This window comes from Gavialis gangeticus, unplaced genomic scaffold (assembly GCF_001723915.1).
Source record: "Gavialis gangeticus isolate Ggan-Ray unplaced genomic scaffold, GavGan_comp1, whole genome shotgun sequence".
Lineage (NCBI taxonomy): Eukaryota > Metazoa > Chordata > Crocodylia > Gavialidae > Gavialis > Gavialis gangeticus.
Genome location: NW_017729006.1, coordinates 51,461,123 through 51,487,605, shown reverse-complemented (window position 1 = coordinate 51,487,605; position 26,483 = coordinate 51,461,123). Strand labels below are relative to the sequence as shown.

At 41.8% G+C, this 26,483-nt stretch overlaps 1 long non-coding RNA gene across 1 annotated transcript in view; it reads right to left on the bottom strand.

Annotated features, from left to right (window-relative positions):
• Positions 1–632: 632 nt before the first annotated feature.
• The window catches only part of LOC109291946, a 45,858-nt gene continuing 20,007 nt past the window's right edge, over positions 633–26,483 (bottom strand). Inside the window, exons 2-3 of the long non-coding RNA XR_002095992.1 lie at positions 25,217–25,313; positions 633–1,856 (exon numbers count right to left, since the gene is read on the bottom strand). This is a non-coding gene — a long non-coding RNA (uncharacterized LOC109291946). The remainder of the gene's footprint in view (positions 1,857–25,216; positions 25,314–26,483) is intronic.

Here is a 26,483-nt window from a genome sequence, read left to right as displayed (position 1 = left end):
ACCTGTTTTCTGGTGACAGGACTAGGATTCCCTGTTACAATGATTCATCAGTGTCCCCTTGTTGCCAAGAAGGCTACCAGTATACTAGGCTGCATTATTAGAAGCATTCCAGTTTTTGGCCCCTGAACTACAGAAAGGATGTGGACAAATTGGAGACAGTCCAGTGGAGGGCAATGGGAATGGCTAGGGGCCTGTGGCACATGACTTCTGAGGAGAAGCTGAGGGGAGTGGTCTTATTTAATCTGCAGAAAAGGAGACTGAGGAGATTTAATAGTGGCCTTCAGATACCCAAAGGGTGCTTTTGAAGAGGTTGGAGCTAGACTCTTCTCAGTGGTGGCAGATGACAGAACAAGGAGCAGTAGTTTCAAGTTGCAGCAAAGGAAGTTTAGGTTCGATATTAGGAAAAAAACTTTTCTCACCAGAAGGGTAGTAAAGCACTGGAACAGGCTACCCAGAGAGGTTGTGGGATTCTCATCCTTGGAGGTTTCTAAGACCAAGCTAGGCAAAGCCTTGACTGGGATGATCTAGTTGGGGACAGTCCTGTTTTGAGCAGGGGTAGGTCCAGATGACCTGAGATCCCTTCCAACCCTAATTTTCTATGGTTCTATGACTTACGTGGTTCTGGACATGCTCACAAGCAGATATTTAAATAGCTAAGAAATTTCACAAGCAAAATCTTACTCACCATGGATTGATGCACCTTTTTGGTTAGGCAGCAGCTGAAGCAGGAGCTCTATTCACTGTTTTTTCCACTCTGAAGGGCTGGGTGAGGTGTAGATTTGGCCACTTCCCCAAGGTCCTATCTCCAGTAAGCTAGTTTGGAATAGTAGCAGATTGCCAGCTTTGTAGAGGAATGAAGGAACACTAAAGTAATTGCAGTGGCATTGGTTTTCAGACCCCCAACCCTAAAAAGTGCTTATTGTCCAAACGGTATATGTGCCCACTTTCTGGAAACAAGACAGAGACTCCAAGTTATCTCAAACTGGGCATGCAGAAGCAGAGATTCTAAATCATTTGAACTTTATAATAATGTAGACCTTAATTTCTAAAGAGTCTTATGCTTATGGTTAGTTGCAAGCTTTACATATGCTCCTTTCCTCACTTTTCATTAACAGTTATTTTTAACAAATATCTGTTTATTCCCAAGTGTCCAGCCTGTCTCTCAGTGAAAGTCTTTACATTGATTTCAAATGGGAGTCGCATTTGACCTTTGCTTTTGAAAATTGTAAGATAGTTTGTTCAAGCACTTCTATTACTAATAGACATATGCAACTCCCACAAAAAGATAAACAAAATGATGACTCCAGATATTTTACAATGGTTGAGAAACAGCAGTAGCAAAACAGATTTTTTCTAATAATTTTATAGCACAGTGGCCACCTGCTGTTTTCCTCCAAATTTCCAAACTCACTTTGATTTTTGATGTGCGCATCAAAATAATTTTAGTTTAATCTGCTTGATAGCTGCAGTAACAGGTTTTGGCTGGGAGTCTGCTTGACTTCAAACTTTGCATTCAACAGGCTGTCTTGTTGCCCTAGCAGTATGACTCATATACAGTACAAGGCAAATGCCAAGGTGCTGCCAGTCTCCCAAAATTGATAGAAATGGAAGTGAAGTAGTTTGAAGTGTCTTTTTCTGACCACAGGGTGTTGATGGAAAGAAACAAGGCAAGACAATCATGCTGCTTTCAGATTTTGCTTAAGTGCCAGGAGGCGGTTCTTTCTCAGTCACCACAATTGTTTCTGTTTAACATGGAAGCCTTAAGCCAGACATAATTAGACTTTTTCTTGACAAATCATTTGTGCAAAGTCTTGACAGGTTGGAAACTGAAACGGTTGTGCTGCATTCTTTAGGGTCTGAAACAGACAGGATTACAAAAAAATGAAAGCAAGTACTGTGAAAACTATAACTTACAGAAATATGTGTCTACTGCGAGTACAAAGTCTATGTCATATTTGATCAAAACAATTAGACAGAATATTATTTCTTTCTGTGCTGATGTTATACTATAGTATATTAGTGGTATGTATGGGATATATTTCAGGAGGTAAAACCTGCACCAATTTACAAGCAGACTAACCAACCCCCTAAAAAGGAAAAATAATGGAAAAATAATATTTATACATTTGATGTTAGTGAATAGCAGTATCAATGTGTAAATACTGTATTTTAGTTCATTTAACAACTGAAACTTCTCAATGGGATAAGCTAGTGTGCTGGTGAATACAAATAAGCATCTTAAGTTCATGGACCAGTGCTGCAGTTGGGACATTTTCATATCTGACCTGTTTTTAACTTCTATTCTTGAGATACAGCAAAACCAAAGTTATTTACCCATGTAGTATTATTGCCCTTGGATGCTTTTAAAACTGAGATACTAAATCACATTAATTCCCTATAGTGCTAATTTCTTTCCAAGCTAATAAAGAAATAACCCATAAAATCACAACCATATCATGTTGATATATCTATCACTGAAAGTAACGATTTCCTACATACAGGATTTCATTTGAGTACTTCCTCCCAAAACAAATTCCACCAGCATAACGAAATATTTTAGCCTAGCCATAGTGAAAATTCATAGTTATCTAAGATTAATGATATTTTCCAAATGACCCAATCATTATACTGTATGACAAGAAGGGTGAAGTAGCTAATTTTCATTGTTAATCTGGAAATTTGGTAATTTTCATTAATTGAAAAAGATGGTTTCATTTAGGATTTAGTAGTAGAATACACTAGTGAAGATTCTTTTTGTCACTTTTACAAAAAGTATGCTATAGAATCTTTACTAATATACTATAACAAGGAAATATTATTACAAGCAATTAAATTTAATTAACAGTTGTCATTAATACATGTGCCAAGAGTGTTTTGATTATTTAATCTTGTTTTGGTTTCCTATTAATCCACACAATGCAGTAACTAATAATTAATCTTCTTTTTAAGCCAGGTCCTATGTACAACATAGTCCTTTTCATAAACCTTTTCTTGAGTATTTAATGAGAAGTATGAATAACACAAATTCTGGGAAAATATATTCCACAATGCAATTGATTTTTCAGCTTCTCTAGAAATGTGAAAAATTCTCTTAGAAGCTGTCAGTTTCTAGTGTCAAGTTCTGCATAGTCAAACAATGAAAGAAGAGAACAGCATCACTTGTAGCAAACAAAATTAAGAGCCAAATTTTCAGAGCTGGACACAAACTTTGCACCTGTACAATAAGCAAGTACCTGTTGTGCCTATAAAAGCATGATTGGGAACAAAACAGCATTTGCTCAAATGCAGCTGATATATACAAATAGTTTGTGCACCCAGCAGGGCTTTTGAACAGATTTGCTTGCAGAAGTAAAACTTCACAGATCTTCCCAGATTCTGGGTATGTTCATGTTCTCTGTCCAGTTTAGGGATTTAAAGGGATGTAACTGGTCAGCATAAATTACTTAATTACATATATCTGGTTTACATGCTTCTCCACAGTTCATAATAGTGGTTCTTCAACCACTTGAGTAACATTGTAGAACTGCTGGATGTCACATTTGGTTCAGTGCTGACAAGGGATTAAATGCTCTGTGGCCTGACTTAACCTTGGGCCTTTCCTGATATCCATTTTTTTTTCTATACAGCCTGGAGTGGGCTTGGTGTTTTAGGAGCTACAGCAGACAGCATTGATGGAGACTTTGTTTTACCCTTTGTACACTGAAATGATGGCACGTCTGACCTACTCTTAGGGATCTGCAGTGCTTAAACTTAAGTTAACCTGATTTCCAAAAAAACAAAGTTAATGAAAGAAATGTAGTTAACAATTCAGACCAAACCAATTACACTTTTTTATGAAATGCATCTTTTCTTTTAGAACACAGAAATACAATTAGCATCATAAGAATAAATCCTAGTCTGAGTGAATGAGAAGTTTGCTGTTATCCTGAATGGTCTCAGGAATTGTTCTGCATTATATTCTGATTTAAACATAAGGTGCAATAGACATGTACTCTTTTATCAATGTTTCTACTTTATTGAGAGTGCCATTTTCCTGTGCAGCTATTTTTTTATTTCCAGAAAGCATATTAAAGTGCTGCTGGCTTTTTTACAGGTGTGCATGTACATTCATGTGTGTGCATGTGTGTTGTAGAATAAATTAACAGGGTTCAGCAAAAGGAAGTACACAGCATAGCCCCTGAGATCGTTTGACACAGCATGACACACATGAAGGATTTACTTATAAATGGTATGTTAAAAACCTGCATTAGTCAGACTTATCTCTGCTCCATTATTTTAACAATACATTTTCCCCTTGATTGCATGCAGCAATCTTTCATTTTCAGGTGAGAACTTCTTCTTGCACAACAACCCATCTTGTATTTCTGCTCTAAGCCCCTTTCTTTCTAAGTTGTAGTTGATTTCTGAAGTTCAGTCCATAAAGTTTCACTTCCCATTCCTCTTTATAATGTTTGTTAGCATGGCTGTTTTTAAATGTATTGAATTATGGAAACAATAAAAGCAAGGGTGCCTATAGGCAGCTCAGTCATGTGTGTCCATGTGAAAGTTGCCAGCACACCGCCTGGGGGGAAGCAACCTCTCTGCCTTGAGATACCAAGATACGCTGTCAGCATTTTCTAGGAGAAAATGTCTTTCTGTTTAAGTGTAAGACTAAAAAAAAAATACCAAGCCCTGAGACTGGTATAGGTGTGTGTTTATAAGCAAAGCCCCTGGTAAGTCGTTAGATCTCTATCTTTTGAGTCAGTGACAAATACTGTAGCTTTAAAATAACTGGTGTTTTTTTTCCATCTAATGATTGACAACATGCCTCAGAGCATATGACTGAATGGGGCAAAGGTAAAGATTGTAGGAAAGTTCCTTGAAATGAAAGATCAGTGTAAAATCAAGATGATATTGGTTGGAGTATAATTCATAGTCAAATGTTCATAGTACATGGAAGGGTTATGAAAGTGACAACACATCTGGAATGAATCTTGTGCTTGCATATGGAAATCCTGCTGGTAGATGTTAATAGTAGTATGTTTCTTTGCCAGTGTGGCAGTATTGCAAAGCAGATTGCTGTGGTACATTATAAAAATGTATTGTAAAGCTACAGTGTCTTTGTAAGCCTGAAAAGTTTTCTGATCAATCCACTATTGATTGGTGATTATTGTCCAAGCACCGAACACCAGGAAAAAAAAAACAACTGTCATGTTCCAATATTCTATGTCAAAACCAACTGCTGATTTTTGGGCACCAAGCGAAGTAGTGAACCCCAATTTATATGGCTTTCTATCTTCTTTGCAACTGATGCACCAAATCTGCCATAAGTTGGTTTCCTACCAATCTGCTGGAACACATAGAGGTTAATTTTGACCCTTGGACAATTCTTTGCAGTCTCAGTGACATGTTGCTCCATCTTCTCCACAGCCCATTTCACATGGCTAAAAATTCCAACAGTTGAGGAAAACTGGGAGTCTGAATGTTATCACTTGTTATGGTTATCATTTGTTTTAATACCCATAGCTAAGATCTGTGCTTCACTGATGGCAGAAGAACATGCCCTTCTGCTACAGAAAACCAACAATCTACATTTCAGATGTGAAATGAAGAGTGTATGGTAATCTCTTTTGGGGAAAGGTCACTGAATAGGTGGTTGCCCAAAAGGTCCAGGCACATCTGGACTCTATCAAATTCCTGGACCTCAATCAGTCCAGCTTTCATCCTGGGTATAGTGCAGAGACTGCACTTGTGGCCTTGGTCAATGATCTTTGCCTGGAGATTAACAGGCAAAATTGTGCCCTGCTGATCTTTTAATCTCTTTTAGTGGCCTTTGATGTATTTGACCATGAAATGTCGATAACACTTTTATATACCCTGGTGGGTATTTGTAACTGGTTCTTCTCTTTCCTAGCAATGAGGTTTCAAAGGGTGCTGATGAGTGAGTGCTTACTGTCCCTTTAGGGCCTTTCTTGTGAGGTCCCTCAAGGTTCCATTTGTCTTTCCTCTTTTTCAGTCATATCTGAGGCCACTGGGTGAGATTGTGAGATTTTGGGTGAGGAGCCATCAGTACACTCATGACACCTGGCTCTATTATTTTTTTTAATTCACCCTAAACTCTACAGTCCCAGGTCTTACCCACCACTGGCTACAGTTGGGAACTTGATGAAGGTGTATTAATTGAGGCTCAAACCTGATAAGATAGAAGTGATGGTAATTGAAAGACTTCATTACTTGAGATCAACTGGGACACCTATCATTGATGGGATTCAGCCCCTTTTGTCACTCAAGTGTCTAGGCATGCTTATAGTTCCTTTGCTGTACCTGGACTTTTAGGTAGCAGCAGTAGCTAGAAGCACCTTTTATGGACTCCATTTGGTGAGCTGCAATCCTGTCTTTTAGGGAAGGCTAAAGTATTTAATGCCTTTTTTACTTCAGTTTTCACAAAAGGAAGTAGCTCTCATATGATGAGTGGAGTTGGCAGCAAAGATAGGAAAGAAGACAAAAAGCCTAGAGTAGGGGCTGAACAGGTTAGAGACTACTTAGAAAAGCTAAATGCTTTCAAGTTGACAGGGCCAGATGAGATGCACCCTACAGTACTGAAGGAATTGGTTGAGGTTATTTCAGAGCCATTGGCTATCCTCTTTGAGAACTCATAGAGGTCGTATGAAGTTCTGGATGATTGGAAAATGGCAAATATAGTGCACATCTTTAAGAAAGGGAAGGAGGAGGATCCAGGGAACTAAAGGGCATTTTTACACAGGCACACATCGCAGTGCTGGGTGCTTTGAAAAGCGCCTGGCACTGTGACACATGTAATTGAATAAGCAGTAAAATGAGCTGAGAAAATGACAGTGACGTGCTTTTGATCTAAAACACCTTGATGGTACTTTAGTTCAAAAGTGCACCGCTGCCATTTTCTGTGTGCTGACCTGCATTTCGCTGCTTATACAACTGCACATGGTGCAGTGCAATTCGCCTCAGCTCATATCTGAAGTGGCAGATTTCCAGCATGTTGCTGGAAAAAAAGTAGGTGGATAAATGCCTATAGAGTCTGACCTCAATACTAGGATAGATCATGAATTAGGTCCTCAAGGAATCTGTTGTGAAGTACATGGATTAGAACAAGGTAATCAGAAACAGCTAGCATGGATTCACCACGAGCAAGTCCTGCCTGGCTAACCTGATTTCCTTCTAGGATAAGGTAACAGTCTCTGTGGATGGTGGGAAGAACAGTGGATGTGACATATCTGGACTTTAGCAAGGCTGTTTACATCATCTCCCACAACACTTTTCTTTAACAAGCTAAGGAAATACAGACTAAATAAAAGTACTGTAAGGTGGATACTTAACTGGTTGAAGCATTGTGTTCAACAAGTAATAATCAATGGCTTAATGTCTAGTTGGGAGGAGGCATTAAATGGGGATCCCCAGATATCTGTTCTGGGTTCAGTATTGTCTAATATCTTCATTAAAGATTTGGATGATGGGATTGAGTGCACACAGAAAATTTGAGGACCACACCAAGTTGTGTTGTGTTGCAGATACTCTGAAGAGTAAGGCTAGGATCCAGAATGGCATGAATAGGCTGGAGAAATGGTCTACAACCAAGCAGATGAGATTCTACAAGGACAAGTGCAAAGTCCTGCACTTAGGACAAACAATTGCATGCATAAATATAGACTGGGGAATGACTGGCTAAGCTACAGTACTGCAGAGAAGGATCTGGAGGTTACAGAGGACCATAACCTGAATTTAAGCCAGCATTGGCTTTTTTTCTTTTTTTTTGCAACAAGAGCACAACAACTTACTGGGTTGTATCAAGAGAGTGTCACTTGCAAATCAAGGAAAGTGATTCTTCCACTCTATTCAACACCAGTGAGGCCTCACCTGGAATACTATGTTTAGTTTTAGGCCCCACAGTGGAAGAAGGATGTGAACAAATTGGAAGGAGACCAGTGGAGAGCAATGGAATTTATTTGAGGCCTGAAAGACAAGAATTATTAGGAAAGGCTAAAAACTAGGTTTATTTAGTTTGGAGAAGACAAGACTGAGGGGAAGTTTTATAACAGTCTTCAAATACCTGATGGGCAATTACAGATGGGTTTTTCCCAGGGCTCTAGGGAACAGGGTTAGGAGCAATAGCCTCAAACAGCAGCAGGGGAAATTTAGGTTGGAGATAAGGAAAAACTTTCTGACTATGAGGGTGGTTTTCGAAAGCAGATTAGACAGATACTTGGCTGGAATGGTTTAGCCAGAGATGATCCTACCTTGAGCAGGGGGCTGTACTAGATGATCTCATGAGGTCCCTTCCAGCCCTACTTTCCAATGATTCTATGATTCATATCTGGCTATCCTCATCCATATTTTTGTATGATGACAGCAGTCCAGTAGTCGTCTCCATTCTGAAGACTAGACTACTGGAATTCATTCTATATGAGGCTGTCCTTGAAGACTATCCAGAATCTGCAGCTGGAGCAGAATTCAATTGCCACTCTTCAGATGGAAGTGAGTCACCAGGTGCTCCAAAGTGTTCAGTGGCTTTCAGTAGCTTTCCAGGAGCAATTCAATATGCTGGCTTTGACCTGTAAGGCCCAAAATTATCTGAGCCCACATACTGAAGCGACTTCTCTCTTTCTTATGTTCCATTGCGATCCCTAAGGTTAGCTGAGAGCAAACTTCTGCAAATATCATATGGGCATCAAGTTTGGCAAAAAATATATGAGGTCATTCTTGGTAGTCATTTCTCAGCTGTGGAACTCTCTGCCCCCTGTGGTCTGTCAGAGACAGAGTCTCAATACATTCTGGAAGTGGTGTAAGAACTTTTATTTTGGGCAGGTTTTTACCTGGCAGGTTTATTGGGGGGGAGGGGGCAGTTGTTGCCTGAGGAGCTTGTTCTTTTACATATTATTTAATTTTAATATCTCTTCATAATGTATCTTTTTATTGCAGACCTCCCCGAGACACTTTTGGGGAGGATAGCATATAATTCAAACAAACAAACCAATAGCTAGCCAGCCAGCCAACACAGAGGTACCAATTTACAGAAGTACACCTGAGGAGTATTTGATTTAGGCATGTGTTCATTATGAAGACACTGAAGGACTTATATATGCAGGAGGGTAGAGATACAAGATAATAACTATCTAGATTTGGGGTAGGGAGGCAGATCAGCACAAGCTGTGAAATAGGAAGCCCTATCAGCAAAACTGTACTAAAATAGATTGGCTTGATTAGTGGAATGACCATTAAAAAGGCAAGATGACTGTTAACACTTGTCAAGTAAAGGACAATAGGTCATTAAACAGGCCATCAAGTCCTTTAGCTGCCTGAATAATGGTACCAGAGCTGCATCCCTCTGCCCCATCCCCTGGTCTGCCTGTAGCAGCTCCCTCAATTTAGAGACTGCTTGGAGCAGTGTCCTAGATTTCACATTATCCCTGTAGCAAGTCAGGGATTAACTAGCTCACTTGCATAGTTTTTCAATGTTTGTTTACAGTCTTTTCACTATCTTTATTCCTCTGGGAAAAACTGTAGGACATGAGCATAAGCAATTAGCAGTGTAACTAACCAAACAACACATGGCCTTTTCCTAGACCACCAGGAGTGCCCAAGTTTGGGTCTGTGGCCATCAGCCCACATTCCTGCCTCCTATCAGTTCACTTCAGCAATATACACATTATCTTGACACACCCATAGTCTCATTATGTCTCTTGGTCCTCTTCTCAGTCTTTGGCCAACTTCCAGGAGAAAGGTACTCCAGGCATGTTCCTTGGGCTCCACTGTGAGCTGACCCACCAGCTCTCTCCTCTTGGCTCTCAGCCCTCAAGGAATTTACTCTCAAGTCTCTTTGTTCTGGTTCCTTTGGAACTTAACTCAGCTCTCTAGCTCCCATCTCCCTAGAAGTCTCTCTCCTAGCTCCCTTCCCCAACAGCCTTTTAGCTTCCTGTGGCCCACTAATTATCTTTCTCAGCTGGCCCAGTCCTCCTAGGCTGTCTAAAATTAGGCTTATTGCCTGCAGCTGGCCTGTAGCCCCTGCAGACTGCCCCCAGGCTCCTTGAGTTAGCAGATTAATACATTGCTACACTTGCGATATGGCCACCCTAACTAAAAGACAAAGGAGACATCTGGCTGTGTTAGAGCAGTAGGTAGTGGATGACATGATGAGAAACCTGATTTACTGGTATGGCTTGACCAGGATATACCACCTGAGCATCTTGTAATAGGTCCAGTAAGTCACCATAGAGGGAGTTATACCCTCTAGCCAAATGATTGATATTTTATAACACTTTTGAAAAACAAATTAATGGATTTTAAAAGGAGCATAACCTAGACAAGTTGATGAATGAAAAAATCATTTTAATAGCAGTGTTTTCTACAGGGAGAAGAAACATGGTGTCAAGGGGCACATTTACACATGGAATTAATGCCGAGCAATAAACTCCAGTGCATATCACTCTGGAGTTTATTGCTCCCAGGTGCACTGCTTGAATGTGTGCCCAGGACGAAAGCACATTGAACCAGGTCCAGGCAGCCCTGGCTGGCAGAGGTCCCCAGGGCTCAGCTTACCAGCCTAGGGCTGCTCTGACACAGCTCAATGTGCTGTAGAGGGGCTGGCTGGGGCACAAGGGTGCTGTAGTGTGGGGCTAGCCAATAGGTAGCATCCACACTGAAGTACTGTCATGCTCTTGCTAGCTTGGTCAGTGTCTATGCATGTGCCACTGTGGAGTAAAAAACTCCACAATAGAATATTACTTGTATTTACAAGTAGTAACCTACTGTGCAGTTAATTAGTTTACTCTGTCCTAATAGCCCTGCATGTGTAGACATTGAGACCTTTACTGTGCAGCTAATTAGGCAACTCCTTAGTAAATGTCTTGTGTAAATGCACTCTACCCAATGCAAGTCTACCCATTTTTCCAAACCTGTGGTCTGCAGACCACTGGTGATCATGAGGCCATGGTTAATTGTCCTCAGATTGCGCAATCTAATAGGTGCATCAGTGGTTAAATGTGATTCTATTTCACCCTGCTCTAGTCCCTGAAAACTGTTAATGCAAAAAATGGGTAAGTCCTCTTCCTTCTTGCTGTTTTTTGTGACTCAGTCTTATGGGTCAAGTGACAGTGTATTATAAAAATATATGTATTGATGGATTTTTAGAGATTTGAGCAGGGTGGAATAGAATCACACTTAGGTGCCTAAATCTGCTTAAATGATAAATGCCAGGGGGAATATAATCTGGTACATAGTGTTTTCAGTTACAAGTTTGAGAAGAAGGGTGAATGGTGGTTCACAAGGAATTTGGAGACTTAATAGTGTGCTGTTTATCCAAAAAGGTCTGGAGAAAGACTAGCTGAGAGCATAGAAAGACAGGAATTACAACAATAGGTCAGATTTGTGATTCATCTAGTCCATTGTTCTCTCTGACAATAGAAAGGGATGCATCTTTAGGGAAAAGTGTAAACACCGTATAATAGGCAATTCTGAAATTAAATGAACATAAGAGAAGATTCCTCCTATACTGCTGGAATGTGGGTGGCTATGTTCTGAAATATGAGGATTTATATCGGCCTTGTATATATTTAACCTAATAAAGCTGCTGTTATTTTTGTTATCCATTTAAATATGAATCCACCTTTCAAGCCTATTAAATTCTAAACTTGAATGGACACATGGGATGCAGGATATAAGGATTGTTCTCTTTATAGATACAGGTGGAGTAATATAAAGGTATTTTTAGAAGGTTTTATTTAAAGTCAATACTGGTGGCATTTATAGATATCTGTTAACATCTGACCACTAATGATGCAAGGAATCACCAATCCTTTGTGAATGGGTTTCACTACCAACTCTGGTTATTCTTGCAAAATCAGCTTGATTAGTTTTTGATGAGAAGCTATAGCTCTCCAGTATGCCAGTCAATGACTTACGCAACCTATAGACTGGCTCCTATAAACACTTCAGCCTGAAACAATTTCAGGAAAAATATTATTCCCAGGATACCAGCTCAGCTTGCTTTGCTTCTACCAAACAGTTCTCTGAAAGGCCTCCCCTGAGTTTAAGCCAGTCTGCTCACATTTCAATTGTTTTATTTCTCCTTTTTCCCTTCTTTGTTGTTCTCTAAATTAAACTCTAGTGGAGACTGAACCATTTCATATTATAACAATGTCTGTCATGAGCTCTTTAGTGTGCATGATAAAATGTAAACTCTTTAATTGACTTTTTTTTGGTTACAAATACAGGAAACTACTATAGCATCTTAATCAGTACACAGTTTCAAAGTTATTTTCCTTTTTCACTTGCTCCTGCTTTTTCTTTTTTACTTCCTTGCATCTATTATTATATTGAAAGCTGTCATTTACAATCTATCCTGTTACTAATGAGCATTAGTTTGCCATTGTTGTTTTTAACAGAAATCAAAAACATTTTTAAAGTTTCCTAACATCAGAGCTGAAGGTGTTTTACAGAGGGTTTGAAGCAAATTGCTTTAAGGTCACTTAGTTGGATATGGGAACTTGTACCTTGCTTAATCTATTACTGGCTGATATAATAAAATGCCCTTGAATCTTTTTCAAAGTGGTATTTAAAAACTGTTTTAGAGTTATGTTATAGCACACACCTCTACCCTGATTGATGGGTAGCATCATGGACAGATCTTTTGCACAGTTTAACACTAACACTAAATTAATTTATGTGAACAAGATGTGTAGCCACCTTGTAGGTAGAGATATATGACATAACTAGACAATGGGCGGTAGTGCATCTTCTGAACCTTTACCCAACCGTGAAGTAAAATTACCCTACAGTCAATATGTCATGTGTCAGCAGCCCAATGCACTTTTCTCAGGCAACCCCAGAGTAACCAGTTTAAGACTAGCCAGGCATAATTGTAAAAGGAACTTGGAGATTACCTCCTGATCATCAGCCTGGGAAGGACAAAAATGCAACTTTCTCTGCTTTTGTCCCTTTTAGGTTGAGCAGTTTAACTTCTCTGCTGAACAGCTGTTTAGCTCAGTGGTGCTTAACCTTTGGCCCTGCAAGTCAAATGGGTGGTGCAGAGCCAGTCTGTGAGCTGGATTGGGCCATCTGCAGGCCTGATCAGCTGTGGGGCCCAGCAGTGCCACTTTCCTGCCCCATGTGCTTGGATTGGGTCCTGGGGGGCTGGTACTAACCCCTTCCATCCTCCACACATTGGGGTTGGGTCCCTGGGAGGAGTTTGGGGGGGCTGGTACTACCTCCTCCTGCCCCCTCTGTGCCAGGGCTGGGTTCCGAAGGGTGGGGGGCAGCAATGTCCCTCCTACCCACTCACACTGGGATTGAGTCCCAGAGGCCTGGCACTGCCCCTGCCCAGCCACCCACACTGGAATTGAGCTCAGGGGTTAGCACCATGCCCACAAAGCTCTGCATGCTAGGATGGGGTGCCAGATTCAGTGTGCAATGTCTGGGGCTCTCCATGGGTCTGAAAATTTGGCAGTGGAAGAGCAATGCCCCTGCTCTCCTGCCATCAAATTTCCAAACCCAGGGGGAGCCCCTCAGGCTGGATGACACTGTTGCATGGGCTGTATCTGATCTGTGTACCAGAGGTTGAGCACCTCAGGTTTAGCTGCTCAGCTCTGTGGACTGCAAGAAGCCACAGTTGGAGCATCTTTGAAGCCACTTCTTAGAAGGTCCTTTGTTCTGCAGCTAGAAAGATGGAAAGCTACAGCTCTGGCTTCTGTGTGCCACTGTCTCAGCTATTTCAACCAACTCTTTGTCTCAGCCACTTTGCCCAGGCAGTCTTTGTCTCCCCCTGCCCCATTTCCACAACTTACCTCTGCGTTCCCTGCACACTGCTACCAAGTTCCCTGCACACTCTGACCCAGGCTTCTCCCTAGGCTTAGCCTCTTAGCCAAATCAATCTCAGTCACTACAGCTTTTTAAACAATCCATTTTACAATTCTAGATTGCCCTCCTTGGTTCCTAGTCTCAGCCTTTTTGTCTAGTCAGGATCAGCCCCCTGTCTGTCCCTGGCTCTTGGTTCCAGTTACCTTTCCCATGGTCTGTTTTACACTCCTCCCCATCTTGTTTCTATTACATTCCCCCCACCTCCCAGTTACACTTTTACCTCCACTCTGGAGCTAATTTTGAAACACTCCTTGTTTTAACCTACTCCATTCACTGTTGTGCCTGTCTAGCTTTGGTTCCTGTTGCACTGAAGTTAGGTACTTTCCACTTCCATTATATCTGGACACCACTTAAAGCACAGGAGAGACAGTCTTTGTGCTCTCAAACCAATCCCAACCCCAACCAGAAGTAGCTATTATATGAGACAGCCACCTTCCCTATGCAGGCCAGGGATGCTCAATCAACCTGTGGGGATGGTGCACTGCAGTCCAGTTATCACTTTGCTTTTCAGTGCCTATTTCCATTTTGTAGCACTTTGCAGTTTTGTCTAGCATTTCTGTAAGTTCTTGAAGCTCTTCTGATGTCCCCGCTATAAGATCAATGTCATCAGGAAAGTGCAGGTTGTTGATTTTCTGTCCTCTAACTGATACAGTTCTTGTGAAATTCTCTAATGCATTTCACATGATTTGCTTGAGGAAGATGTTGAAAAGGTCTGGTGAGAGTAGGAGTGCAATCTTGGTGCACTCCTGCTGAAGTTGCAACTGCTTGATGATGGCAGACAACCAGCATCCATCATTTCAGTCCAAAGAGTTTAATTCTGGCAAAATTTTAAGTAGCTGAAAAGGGAAATATTCTAATTGGAAGTGTTGGGAAACTAACTACTAGGCAGTGCTACTAGCAAAGTCTCTTAATATAGTAGCAAGAGCAGCATCACAGAGTACTGCAGGTGGCTTGGCTGCCAGAGACTGGTACAGAGCCAGATTCCTCTCCCTGGCTCCTAGTCTCAGTCTTGTCAAAGTGGGTTACACAAGAACCTAATTTGAGATGCTCTTTTTGAAAAGCTGTGAGACAAAAAAAGATGTGCTTTGGCTCTTTTTATTATGAAGAGCAAGGTTCTGGTCTCCTCTTGGGCTCTAATAAACTTGTGGGTGAATGCCAATTAGCTCCTGCATGGGGGGAAACCAAGATTCAGAGAAAAGATTGTGAAATACACAAACACAATATGAGTAATCACTGAGAAAACTGGGAATTAGAAAACTCTTGGCCAGATTTTATTCCATCTATTATGCATCCAAGTATACCTAGATACCTATTTCATCCTGCTTGAGTCCTTGAAAATTCTGTGTGTCTCGTTTTTAACACTCTGTAACCTGACCCATAAGGCTGGGTCACAAGAAAAGTAGCAAAAAGAAGTTACCCACTTTTGTGTTAACAGTTTTTCATGAATTGGAAAAGGGTAGACTAGAACTGCATTAAATGCCTATATATGCCTTCCAAAGATGTCAGTCACCCTGCTCCTGTAATGGGGGAGAGTGGGTAATAGAATCACTCTTATACAATACTTGGGTAACTCAGTATTGGTTGCAAGTTAGACTTTTGTGTCTTCTAAGTGAAATAGAATCCTGCCTTGGGTGTTCTTTCATCCCTGCAGGAGAATGTCTATATCCTCCACCGCCAGCTCTGAGCACCAAATTACTCCAGTGCAAGCTTCTACTTCTAAATTAGTGAAGTACGCTGAACAATTTCTCTGACACTGAACTAAATTCAATTGTTAGGCAATGACTGATTTACAGAAGCATTAATAGTGATGGCTGGAGTATGCCATTCAAAATCAACCATTCCTATTTGAAAGTGTGTATATTTCGGGGATTCAGTTCACAGTCAGTAGGAACAGCTTCAGTAATACAAGGCTGGTATTTTACCCTAAGTATTTACAGCTAGATTTCAGCATTTGCCAAATCAGGAACTCAAAAATAACAAGTCAGATCCCAAAATTGTGAGATTGGGTATAGTTTCTAGGGTCAGAAGGGACCTGAACAGATCATCAAGTCCAACCCCCTGACCTGGGCAGGAATGAGTGTTGTGATCATAATACCTCAGCCAGATATCTATCCAACCTCCTCTTGAAGACCCCCAAGGTACGGGAGAGCACCACCTCCCTTGGGAGCCCATTCCAGAGCCTGGCAGCCCTTACCATAAAGTAATGCCTCCTGATATTAAGCCTGAACCTAGTCTCAATCAATTTGTGGCCATTATTCCTTGTTATCCCAGATGGTAACCAGGGGAATAGAGCCTCACCTATTTTCCACTGTTCCCCCCTGGTGAGTTCATAGACGGCCACCAGATCCCCTCTCAGTCTTCTCTTGTGGAGGCTGAATAGATTCAGGCCTTTTAGTCTATCTTTGTAGGGCCTGGCCTGCTGCCCCCTGACCATGTGAGTGGCCCTTCTCTGGACCCTCTCAAGGTTAGCCACATCCATCTTGAAGTGCGGTACCCAGAACAGGATGCAATACTCCAACTGTGGCCTGACCAGTACCGCATAGAGGGGAAGGATCACCTCCCTGGACCTGCTTGTGATGCATCTGTAAGTGCATGACAAGGTGCAGTTACCTTTAATGACTGCTTCCTCGCACTAGTGCCTCATGTCCATCCTGGAGTCAACAATAATTCCAAGATACCTTTCAGCCACATGTCCAACCCCTCCAGAAGTTTCCTAACTAGATCATCCCAGACCCTAGGCATGGCATCATGTCCCCTGAGCCTGTCCATAATCCTAGTGGGGGAGTTGTCTTAGTCCCTGCTCAGAAATATGGATACAAAGAACTCATTGAAGAGATCAGCTTTTTCCTTTGCTGCAATCACCAGTTCGCCAAGCCTGTCCTGTAGGGGCCACACATTACCTGGTGCCTTCTTCTTACTCCCTACGTATTTGAAAAAGGGCTTTTTGTTATTCTTAATTCTGATTGCCAGCCCTAGTTTCATCTCTGCCTTGGCCTTCCTAACTGCTTCCCTGCAATCACGAGCAACGGAGGTGTAATCCTCTTTGGTGATAGCCCCTTGCTTCCACTGATTGTATGCCACCTTTTTTGCCCTCAGGCCCTCCTGGTTGTCTTTGTTGAGCCAAGAGGGGGTTTTAGTATTCTTGCCCCCTTCCGTTCATGTTGGGACTGCCTCCCTCTGAGCTTGAAGGATCGTCTCCTTGAGGAACAACCACTCATCCTAGACACCCATCTCATTGAGGCTTGAGTCCCCAGTGTCTCTTACTAATTTTAGCTCATTGAAGTCAGCCCTTCTGAAGTCAAGGACTTTTGCCTTACTGCTTGCTATTACTACCCTGAGCCAGATAGTAAATTCCAGCAGATGATGGTTACTAAAGCCTAGGTAGTCGAGCACCTGCAGATCCCTCACCAAGTCATTGCCTGTGGCAAGGACCAAGTCCATCAAGGCATTTCCTCTGATCAGATTGTGTACCTCCTGAGGTAGGTGGAGGTTCTGTATGCAGGCTAAAAAACTATGTGAGTGTTCAGACCTGGCTGACTGCTCCTCCCAGCAGATGTCTGGGTAGTTTAGGTCACCCATGCCAACCACATCCCTTGTCCTTACAACCTCTGTAAGCTGACCTGAAAATTGCAGGTCCAGCTCACCCACCTGATGAGGCAGTCTGTAGTAGACACTTCACTATCAAGTCCCTTTCCCCACGACCCCCTTCCATTCTAACCCAGAGCACCTCAGTTTGCCTCATAATAGTGATGATTTAAAAAAAAATATATATATATGTATGTATGTGTGTATGTATGTATTGTGTTCTTGTTTTTCATTTGGTTTTTAAGCCATTCTTATTTACTTAGATCACCTTTCATGCTTTTCTCTGCACAAAAAGGGCTAAAAACCTATTTCTTAAATGAAAATCAACGTTCTCACATAGTCACGAAATCCCAGGTGTTGAGGTTTAAAAAAAGGCATAAGAGTGGACAACAGCAACACTAAAATTGTGCAAAGGGAGAGAGATACAAGAAGCAGCCCCTGTGCAAAGGCAGGGCAGAAAGCATGTTTGTCTGCAAAGTCAGACACCCTCACAGTGGATATAGAGGAGTGTAAGGGCAGTTGCCTGCCTGCTCCCCAAAGGCACAAACCAACCCGAAAAGGCAAGTTAAAGAGGGAACAGAATTATGTATTATCCTAACCATTAGTGGGCAGCCACATGTGGGTTGCTGATTACTAATACACAGTTTAAGATCACACTTTAAGATCCCCACCCCCAGCAGTGTGATTGAAATCAGGTCACTAAAACATCTATAATACTAAATACTAACTTAGCTCAAAAATGTATGCACTGTCACTTTTGACTGGATTTTTGTAAAGCTAGGGTGGATATTTAATTGTGGTTATATGCTTTCAACTGCCTTAAATTTAAACACCTTGTGAGAATAGGGATGCCCCATGCTGGGGTGTACAGTAATAAGTCAGAACTCAGCAGATAGTTTGGATCTCCCTCTAACGTTTGTTTGTTTGCATGTATGTACATCATCCCACATATAAAAGAGCATCTATATATGCAAGTCAGAAGCTTTAAGTTTGCAATACAAGCTGAGGAAACATACTAAGTATATTATGCAGTTATCTAATATGATATAATACATTTATATCACTTTTGCAAAGGGAAAAAACAGATAAACCACAGGTTTATTGCACTGAAATGTCAGCAAGCTACTTTGTCTTTGGCTATGGATTGTTGGTATTTTTTCATTATTTAGACTTAAGCGGACTTGAAACTGTAAATGTATTTTTTGATTATTTATATTATTTTGAGGATAGAGACAGTCATGCAGAGAGCCAATGCTTAGGATAATTTCTATAGCCATAATAGAGTAGAAAGTTGGTAAGGCTAAACTGGCTGTAGCCTACTATTTAAAAAAAAATATATATAAACACCCCCCCGCCTCAACCCATCAGAAGTTCTTAAAATATACAGACTCCTGCGAGAAATATTTACCATAACTTTTCTTCCCACTTTTTTAAAGCATAGTATTTCCCCCCCCAGAAAGTGATCAAGAATGTTACAATTAAAAACAAACAAAAAAGCAAGTACTATTCCTGGAAAGAACATCTCATTTTCTTATTTTCTTTTGGCAGTTCCCTAGTCTGCTGTAGATTGAAGAAAATAGGAATAAGCATCTTTCGACCACAAACAGATGTGCCTGATAAAGAAAATGTCAGCAAAAATACTAAAGCAATGTGTCACAGCAGCTTTCTGACAGATAGAGGGAAAAGGTAAAAAATGTTCTATCATGTCCGACAAGGTGTTCTTTTTGAGATTTAAAGATCACTGTGCAACTTTAAACATGTTTGTCACTTTGGCTCTGACTGGAGCTATCTGGAGCTTCACAAGAACTTTATCAGCTCAGCATAGGGGGAAAAAAAGAAGCCCATTCCCATTTATCTCAGCCAGGTTCCCTTCAAAGCCAACAAATAAATTACAGTGTACATTTGATACAAATTGATTTCTTAACTCAAATAACAATGTTGTCCTCCCAGTCAGGCCATGTGTCACTCACTCGCGAGCCTGAGTGAAAGGCTCAATCTGTCTGTGTGACAGAAATAGGCCTGACGCATCTCACCAAGGAATGCTAATAATCCAGGCCTGGCCTAGGCCTTTGTGGGCAAGCCATGATAAGGAAAATCAGCCCATCCTGTCAAACAGTGTGAAGGCCTGATCAGTGTTTGTTCCAACAAGCTATATAGGCCTTGGAGTTGCCATCCTATTTCATGTAGTAAATGAGAGGAAAATAAGATCCGGCTACTATGGTTAAGATGCCAGTGACTATGATGAAGCTGAAGTGAAAGGAAACCCCATTGAATATCTTGAACTGATCTTATCAGCTGCTGGAGAAATGAGATATTGGCAGGGGCTGTTGAGTTTCTCACAGCTGAGCAGGTTAATAAGGTTGGGAGGCAGGCCACAGGCTAATTGGATTTGCCTTGGCTTGATAAACAGTGGCAGGCCTATAGCCAGAAAAACATATACAATGTGGCTTTCCCCCCTCCCTTTGTTTCTCTTTAAGCCTTATGAAAAAAGCTGCTGTTTTGAAGCTAAAGGTGTCTTCCTGAATTCCCAGATGAAGAGGCCAGCAAAGTCAAACTGTGAAACAGTAGTTGTTGGGTGTTCTGATTTTAATCAAACGGTATTTAACCTGCCTGACCTCACATCAAAACAGCACAACTATAAGAGCTAACTAGAAGCAGAAGGAAATAACAGGCAACTGAAGCTTTCCACAGCCTTAGAGTATTCCAAGGGAACCAATTTAAGAGCTCAGCCCTTCAATTGCTATTCAGATGATCGTCCCATTAACTTTGGTGCTGTTACTCACACAGGTGCGGTTTGCAGGACTGGGTCTTAGTTTTGCAAGAATTGCAAGATGCTTTGGTTGTTGATGCTTTATACAATTTCCCATTGCAGAACCGGCTGGAGGTAATCACCTGTATTCCCATCAGTGCACATTTCTTACACTGCATGTAGAATGCTTCATTGTGCATTACAGAAATAGTTGTGTGGCATGCTGAGCTGCTGGCACTCTTGCTTTGCTTGCAACTGTAATGCTTTGAAAACTTTAAAATCACTTTCCTTATGCCACCTATAAAAATTCTCTGAGTAAATGTATCTTCGTACAGAGAATCTAGGTTAGACTGCACCAGCATTTCTGCACCCCAGCAATTTGATAGAAAGCACTTGATTTTTCTATTCCCAAGAACCCCATGCAAGGCTGATGCAAAAACACTGCGAAATAACTCCTGAATGTTGTACACCTACTGTATGTTCATTCCACACCCATGTAAATACCATATCAGTATAAGGCAATGGAAAATCATTTCCTATATATGCAATGGGGTAGAAACAGCTCTTTTTAAATTGGCTGGTAGCAGGTGCTTTTAAATTTTTTTTTCTGTTATATTCAGTTTCTTATATTGTGTCCCTATTGTGGTATCTGAGCATCAAAGCTTTAAAAGGAATGTGCCTCACATCAATAATAAATTTCTATAGCATCCATAGCTAAAGGGGAAACAAAAGTCTTCCCTAATAGAAAACTCTATAGCTTCTTATTTTCTGTTTTTATTTAGTAACATTTAGTTTTCTAACATACCGTTATTTGTCAGCCTATTGCACGTGTCTGACACAGAATAATAATTTAGGGTGGGCAGCAGAGAGGACCCCTCTGACCTTATTTAATGCATTCTTTTAACACACTTCATTCAAAAAGCAGTTTTGTTTCCTGTTTTTTGAAGGCTAACATGTTTTCCTATAACCAAAGAAATAACTTCCTTGATCATAATGTTGCCTTGTTAAAGGCTACTATTCTCTTTTTCCCAGCTGGGCTGAGAACTGATTGTGTAATTTATTTTATGAATAATTATGTTATAATATTAAGACTTTATGCTTGCTCATTTAAACTACACCACTTACAGAAAACTGCCTAACTTAGATGGATTCCACCTCAGGATTTTTGAATGTTTGTACCTAGCCATAGAGAGCCTTCCACCAAAATGTCTCTGGATGCTCTGTCAGAAGAAAATGAAGCCTCATAGTACCCTTTTTATGAGCCTGATAACATCATAGAGGTAACTGAAAACTTTTCAGAAAACATTTTTGGTTTAATTAATGTTGATTTGTGGAACCCAACATTCTTCCAAGAATATACCAGTTTTCATAAAATGCTTATTGGGGTAGATTAGTGTATGATTAAAGTTTTTGCAGGTTCTCTATGTCTCCCACATTCCAGCTCAGTACTTAGCCACTGGACTGTAGAGTCAGTCTGCCTCATATTTCTCTCAGGTTCACTGAATCATAGAATCATAGAAAAGTAGGGCTGGAAGAGACTGTCAAAGGTTATTTAGTCCATCCTTCCCTCCCCCCCACCTCACAACCAGAGACAGGGTCAACCCTTTCTAAATCATCCTGTACAAATCTATTGTCCAACCTATTAGTCAAACTATACAGTTAACTCTGCCACAACCACAAGGCATAATTCCCTAACCTGCTACAAGTAAGCAGGGGGACAATGGTGGTCAGTGTTCTGCTGCTACGAAGGTTTTTAAAAATATGCCTGAGCAATTCAATTTTGAATATTTAATTATTTTCACCAAGTGAAATAGCTCCAAGACAAGAGGTTGTGCAAGTCTCCTACCTCAGAATTGCCAAAAAAAAATCTGGTGGTTGTAGCCTGCACTTGAGGTAGAGGAGAGTGTGGTTCAAGTTAGTAAAACTTGACCAGTGCTTTTCAACACTCAGACCAGTGCTTTTCTATATTTTCATCAATGATTTGGATTCAGGTGTTAAAAGGCTACTGGCAAAGTTCATGGACTACACCAAATTATGCGGGAGTGCAGTCACACTTGAGGACAGGCTGGGGATACAGGCTGACCTGGACAGGCTTGCGAGATGGGTGGATCATAACCTCCTGATGTTTAACAAGAAGAAATATAAAGTTCTTCATCTGGGGATGAATGATTCACAACACAGTTACAGGCTTGGCAGTGCTACACTTGCCAGCACCACAACTGAAAGAAACCTGGGAGTCATGATAGACCACAGAATGAACATGACCCACCAATACGATGTCATAGCTGGCAGAGTGAATAAAACACTGGCATGCATCTACTGATGCATCTCAGGCAAGACTAAGGATGTCATTGTCCCGCTCCACTCAGCCTTGGTGAGACTGCAGCTGGAGTACTGCATCCAGTTCTGGGCGCCACACTTCAGGAAGGACATGGAGAAGCTCAAGAGAGTCCAAAGGAGGGCCACATGCATGATTAGAGGTCTGGAGAGCAGGTCATACAAGGAGAGGCTGAGAGACATGGGACTGTTCAGCCTGGAGAAAAGAAGACTTAGAGGGGACTTCGTGGCAGCCTATAAGTATATAAAGAGCATACATCAGGGCATGGGGGAGCATCTGTTCACCAAGGTACCCCAGGGGAAGATAAGAAACAATGGACACAAACTGATTGAAGATCACTTCAGACTGGACATAAGGAAAAACTTTATGACTTGAGTGTCGAGAGTCTGGAACAGACTCCCCCCAGAGGTGGTGCAGTCACCTACCTTGGAGATCTTTAAAAAACATCTTGATGTGCACCTTGCTGGGATCACCTGACCCCATCAGTCTTCCCTGCCCAAGTGCAGCAGAGCTGGACCCGATGATCTTGTGAGGTCCTTTTCATCCCCAAACATCTATGAATCTATGACATTAATTCAGGAATAGCAGGATTTTTAAAAGGGCCTCTCACTGAAGTTATGTACCCTAACTACTGAGCTATTCCACAGTGGATCATACTGTTTTTCATGTACAATTTGAAAAAAGCCTTGTATGATAGAAAAGAAACATTTAATTGCCAACTCTAACCAACCCTAACCCTTTTATACTTGAGAAAAATAAGGTACAATCATACCAAGTGACTTGAACAAGATAGCACAGTAAGTCAGAATGAGAGCTAATAATAGTGCCCAGGGGTCTTTTTTTCAGCTTTCTTCTCCCATCATTGGATCATAATGGTTCTTATACATTAGAAACCCTAATTTATAATTTTCTATTTAACAGGTAAAACACTGGGATTCCAAGAGCATCCTTAGAAGGAGTACCATATTTAGACAGGAGAGGAAAAAAGTCTTTTTGGCTATGTAAAGATATATCCTTAGCCATGGCAAAACATATTGTCTCTTGGGTTAAAGCACAAGTTTTCAGATGTCCTTGTTGCAGGGAAAGCACCAAAAAGGTTCACAATGAAAGATATCTGAAAGTCTTGCAATATCATCACAGGATAAGCAGACCAGTTAGTTCTCCAGGCATCCCACAATTTACTGCTTTGCCCCCAATCCTGGCCACTCTTGAACTATGTGTGCAGATTCTGGTCCTGATCTCAGAACTCTACTGCCAAGAAGTATCAGGTCCTAGGTGGCTACCCCCATCTATTAATTGCCCTGCACAGTGACTTGCCACCCATTTCTTGCTCACCACTCACCTGAGATCAGCATCAGAGTCTAAACCTATGGAACCAACCTCAAACACCACCAACCATCCAAGACTTCCATCCACTTAACAATTTGGCTGTCAGGGAGGTCATCAGACATCCACCACCTATCACAGCAATTTTGGACCTCCATACCCTCATACACCCATCTATCCTTCCTCCCTCATGGTTCCTCATCTGAGTGCAGTGCCATGAACAAGCCAGCAGCAACTGAGCCAAGGAGGAAGTAGTGGGGTTCATCACCATCTCAGTAATTGCCCACTTAATGCCTCATCCACCCCACTCCCCACACCAACAGCACAGTTAGAACGATCCTCCGTGCTGCTCAAGACAATGCACTATTAGTACAATGCACCCCTTTTGCCTATTTCATCTTTCTGCTTTGGCTCCTGCCTGGAAAAAATCATAGGGATGGCCCTCAATCCCATACAAACAGTTCATTAGGGATAGATACAGGCACTTTATTACAAGCAAAGTATTGCAAGCAAGTCAGCAAGGAAAGGAGAAAATAAGTGGCTTCCAAATCATCAGGTCTGCCACTTGGTAAATCAGTATGGACCACCATGGCAGTTCAAGTTCCCTTCTAAGTAGTCATAACATTAATTTTACTGTCTTCTAAAGGCTGATGCTAGCCCGAAAGTCAGTCTGAGCTGCCTCTGGTCTCACATCCTAAAAAACTCAGTTTATGCAGATGGGAAGATGTAGCAGCAGCCCCACCACAACCCCTAAAAGGTATTTGGGACCCTCACCTTGACCCTTCAGCACACCACATACAGGTTCTATGGTTGTGGATTCTTCACGGCATCAGTTGACATAACCTTTGCAACCTTTGCAATTTATTGGCTGACAGTTAAACTAGACACAGAGCACTTATAGTATCCCAGCTGGCTCATACAAGGTAGTTGTAGTGGGTAGTAAGGACATTCCAGGGACAAAGTCAAATACAGTGGTGAGTCATCACAGCATGCTCACCCCCTCCCTCAGTCAAAGTTATCAGGGACCACCATCTCCTGCAGTAAGAGGCAAGTAAAGACCACTGGACTGCCTCACATGACAGTGTACACGTCCTGCCTCTGTAGTTGGGTCAGATGGATGAGGGTGACATTGGCCAGCGTGCCAGTCTTCTGCAGTTATAGACACAGGGCACTAGAAGTAGTAGGACATACCCAGCTGAGCATGGCCCCACATGTCTCAAGTAGCCCACTGTGTTTCACAGCCCCCATGGGAGTTAGGGCCCTTTGCTCTATGCAATATCTGTTTGTCTGTGATTTCCCAAGCATGCCCCCTACTTCTCTGGGTCTGTAGGGAGTGAAGGAGAGAGTGAACTTACCATGTTGAGAGTCAGCAGGGAGAATGAGCCTGCCCACCAGCTGGATGGCCTTGCAAGCTGCAACTTTGTTGAGGAGTTCTTCATGCTGGCAAAACAACTGCAAGGAAAGCAAGAAACTCCAGTTCATCCTCCTCCACTTTCAAGCTTGACAGCTGCAAATGGCAGGGATGGTACCTTGGGACCAGATAATGGCCCAAGGATGTGGTCAGAGACCAGTGCCCAGGAAACTTCCAAGCAGAGGAAGATCTTGCACAAAGGTGGGCATGCTGACTTTCCTGGTGGAAGCAACCCACTCCTGAGTTGCAGAGACCAGGCAATGGAGGGAAGAAGAGTAAATGTATCACAAGTATCTGGCCGTCATCAGGCACAGGCTCAAGGAGTTGTAATGTACTCCTATGTGGTTTGCAAGCATGCAGAGATTGAGCAGCAGTATGTGGCCATCACTGAGCATACAAATGAGATACTCAGGAAGTCCATGAGGGTCAAGCAGGAGTCCATGAATCATCTCATGTCTTCCTTAAATATGCAGACAGAAGGCATCAGTCTACAATTTAGTACACAAGTGGGACTGTCCAGTTGCCCCTAAGGGTACATGCTGCCACTAGGATACATTGACACACAGGGGTCCTCCATACCAGGACAGGGAGCAAGCCACTCCGGCTGTCAGGTAGGTATAACATGTAGGCTGAATTATCATCCAATGGTGACTGCCGCTAGGGCTGTGCAAAGCTTTGGTCACAGATTCAATTTGGTGGAGATTCAGCCCGACTCAATGGGTAAATCTCCAAATCCAAATCAAATCAGAGGGCCCTTTAATCTCTCCAATTTGAATTGGAACCCTCCAAATCAATTCGGAGAGATTCAGAAAGATGCAGGGATAGACACAGCTTTAAATGTTGTTTCTACATACCTCTAGGGAGCAGGCAGCTCCTGAACACTATGATGCTGGGGTGCATGGAGAGTCCCACAGAAGCGTGGGGGGGCTCCCCAGCACTCTCGGCAGCAGGCCCAAAAGTGGATTAGAAGCACTTCTTGTCCACTTCCAGGTCCACTGGGAAGTGTGTGGGCCCCCCCTGGTCTATAAGGTGCATATCTACCTGGCCTTCAGAGTAGAAAGAGATAGATATACTTTTGTATTAGACTGGACTTTTTAGATTTTGTTCATGTCAGCAAAGCAGTAATGGCATAAATTGAGATACTATGAAAAGAATGGAATTTTGGGACTAGAGTGGCTGAGAAAAGCCAAGCTTAGCCTCTTAATAGGGTG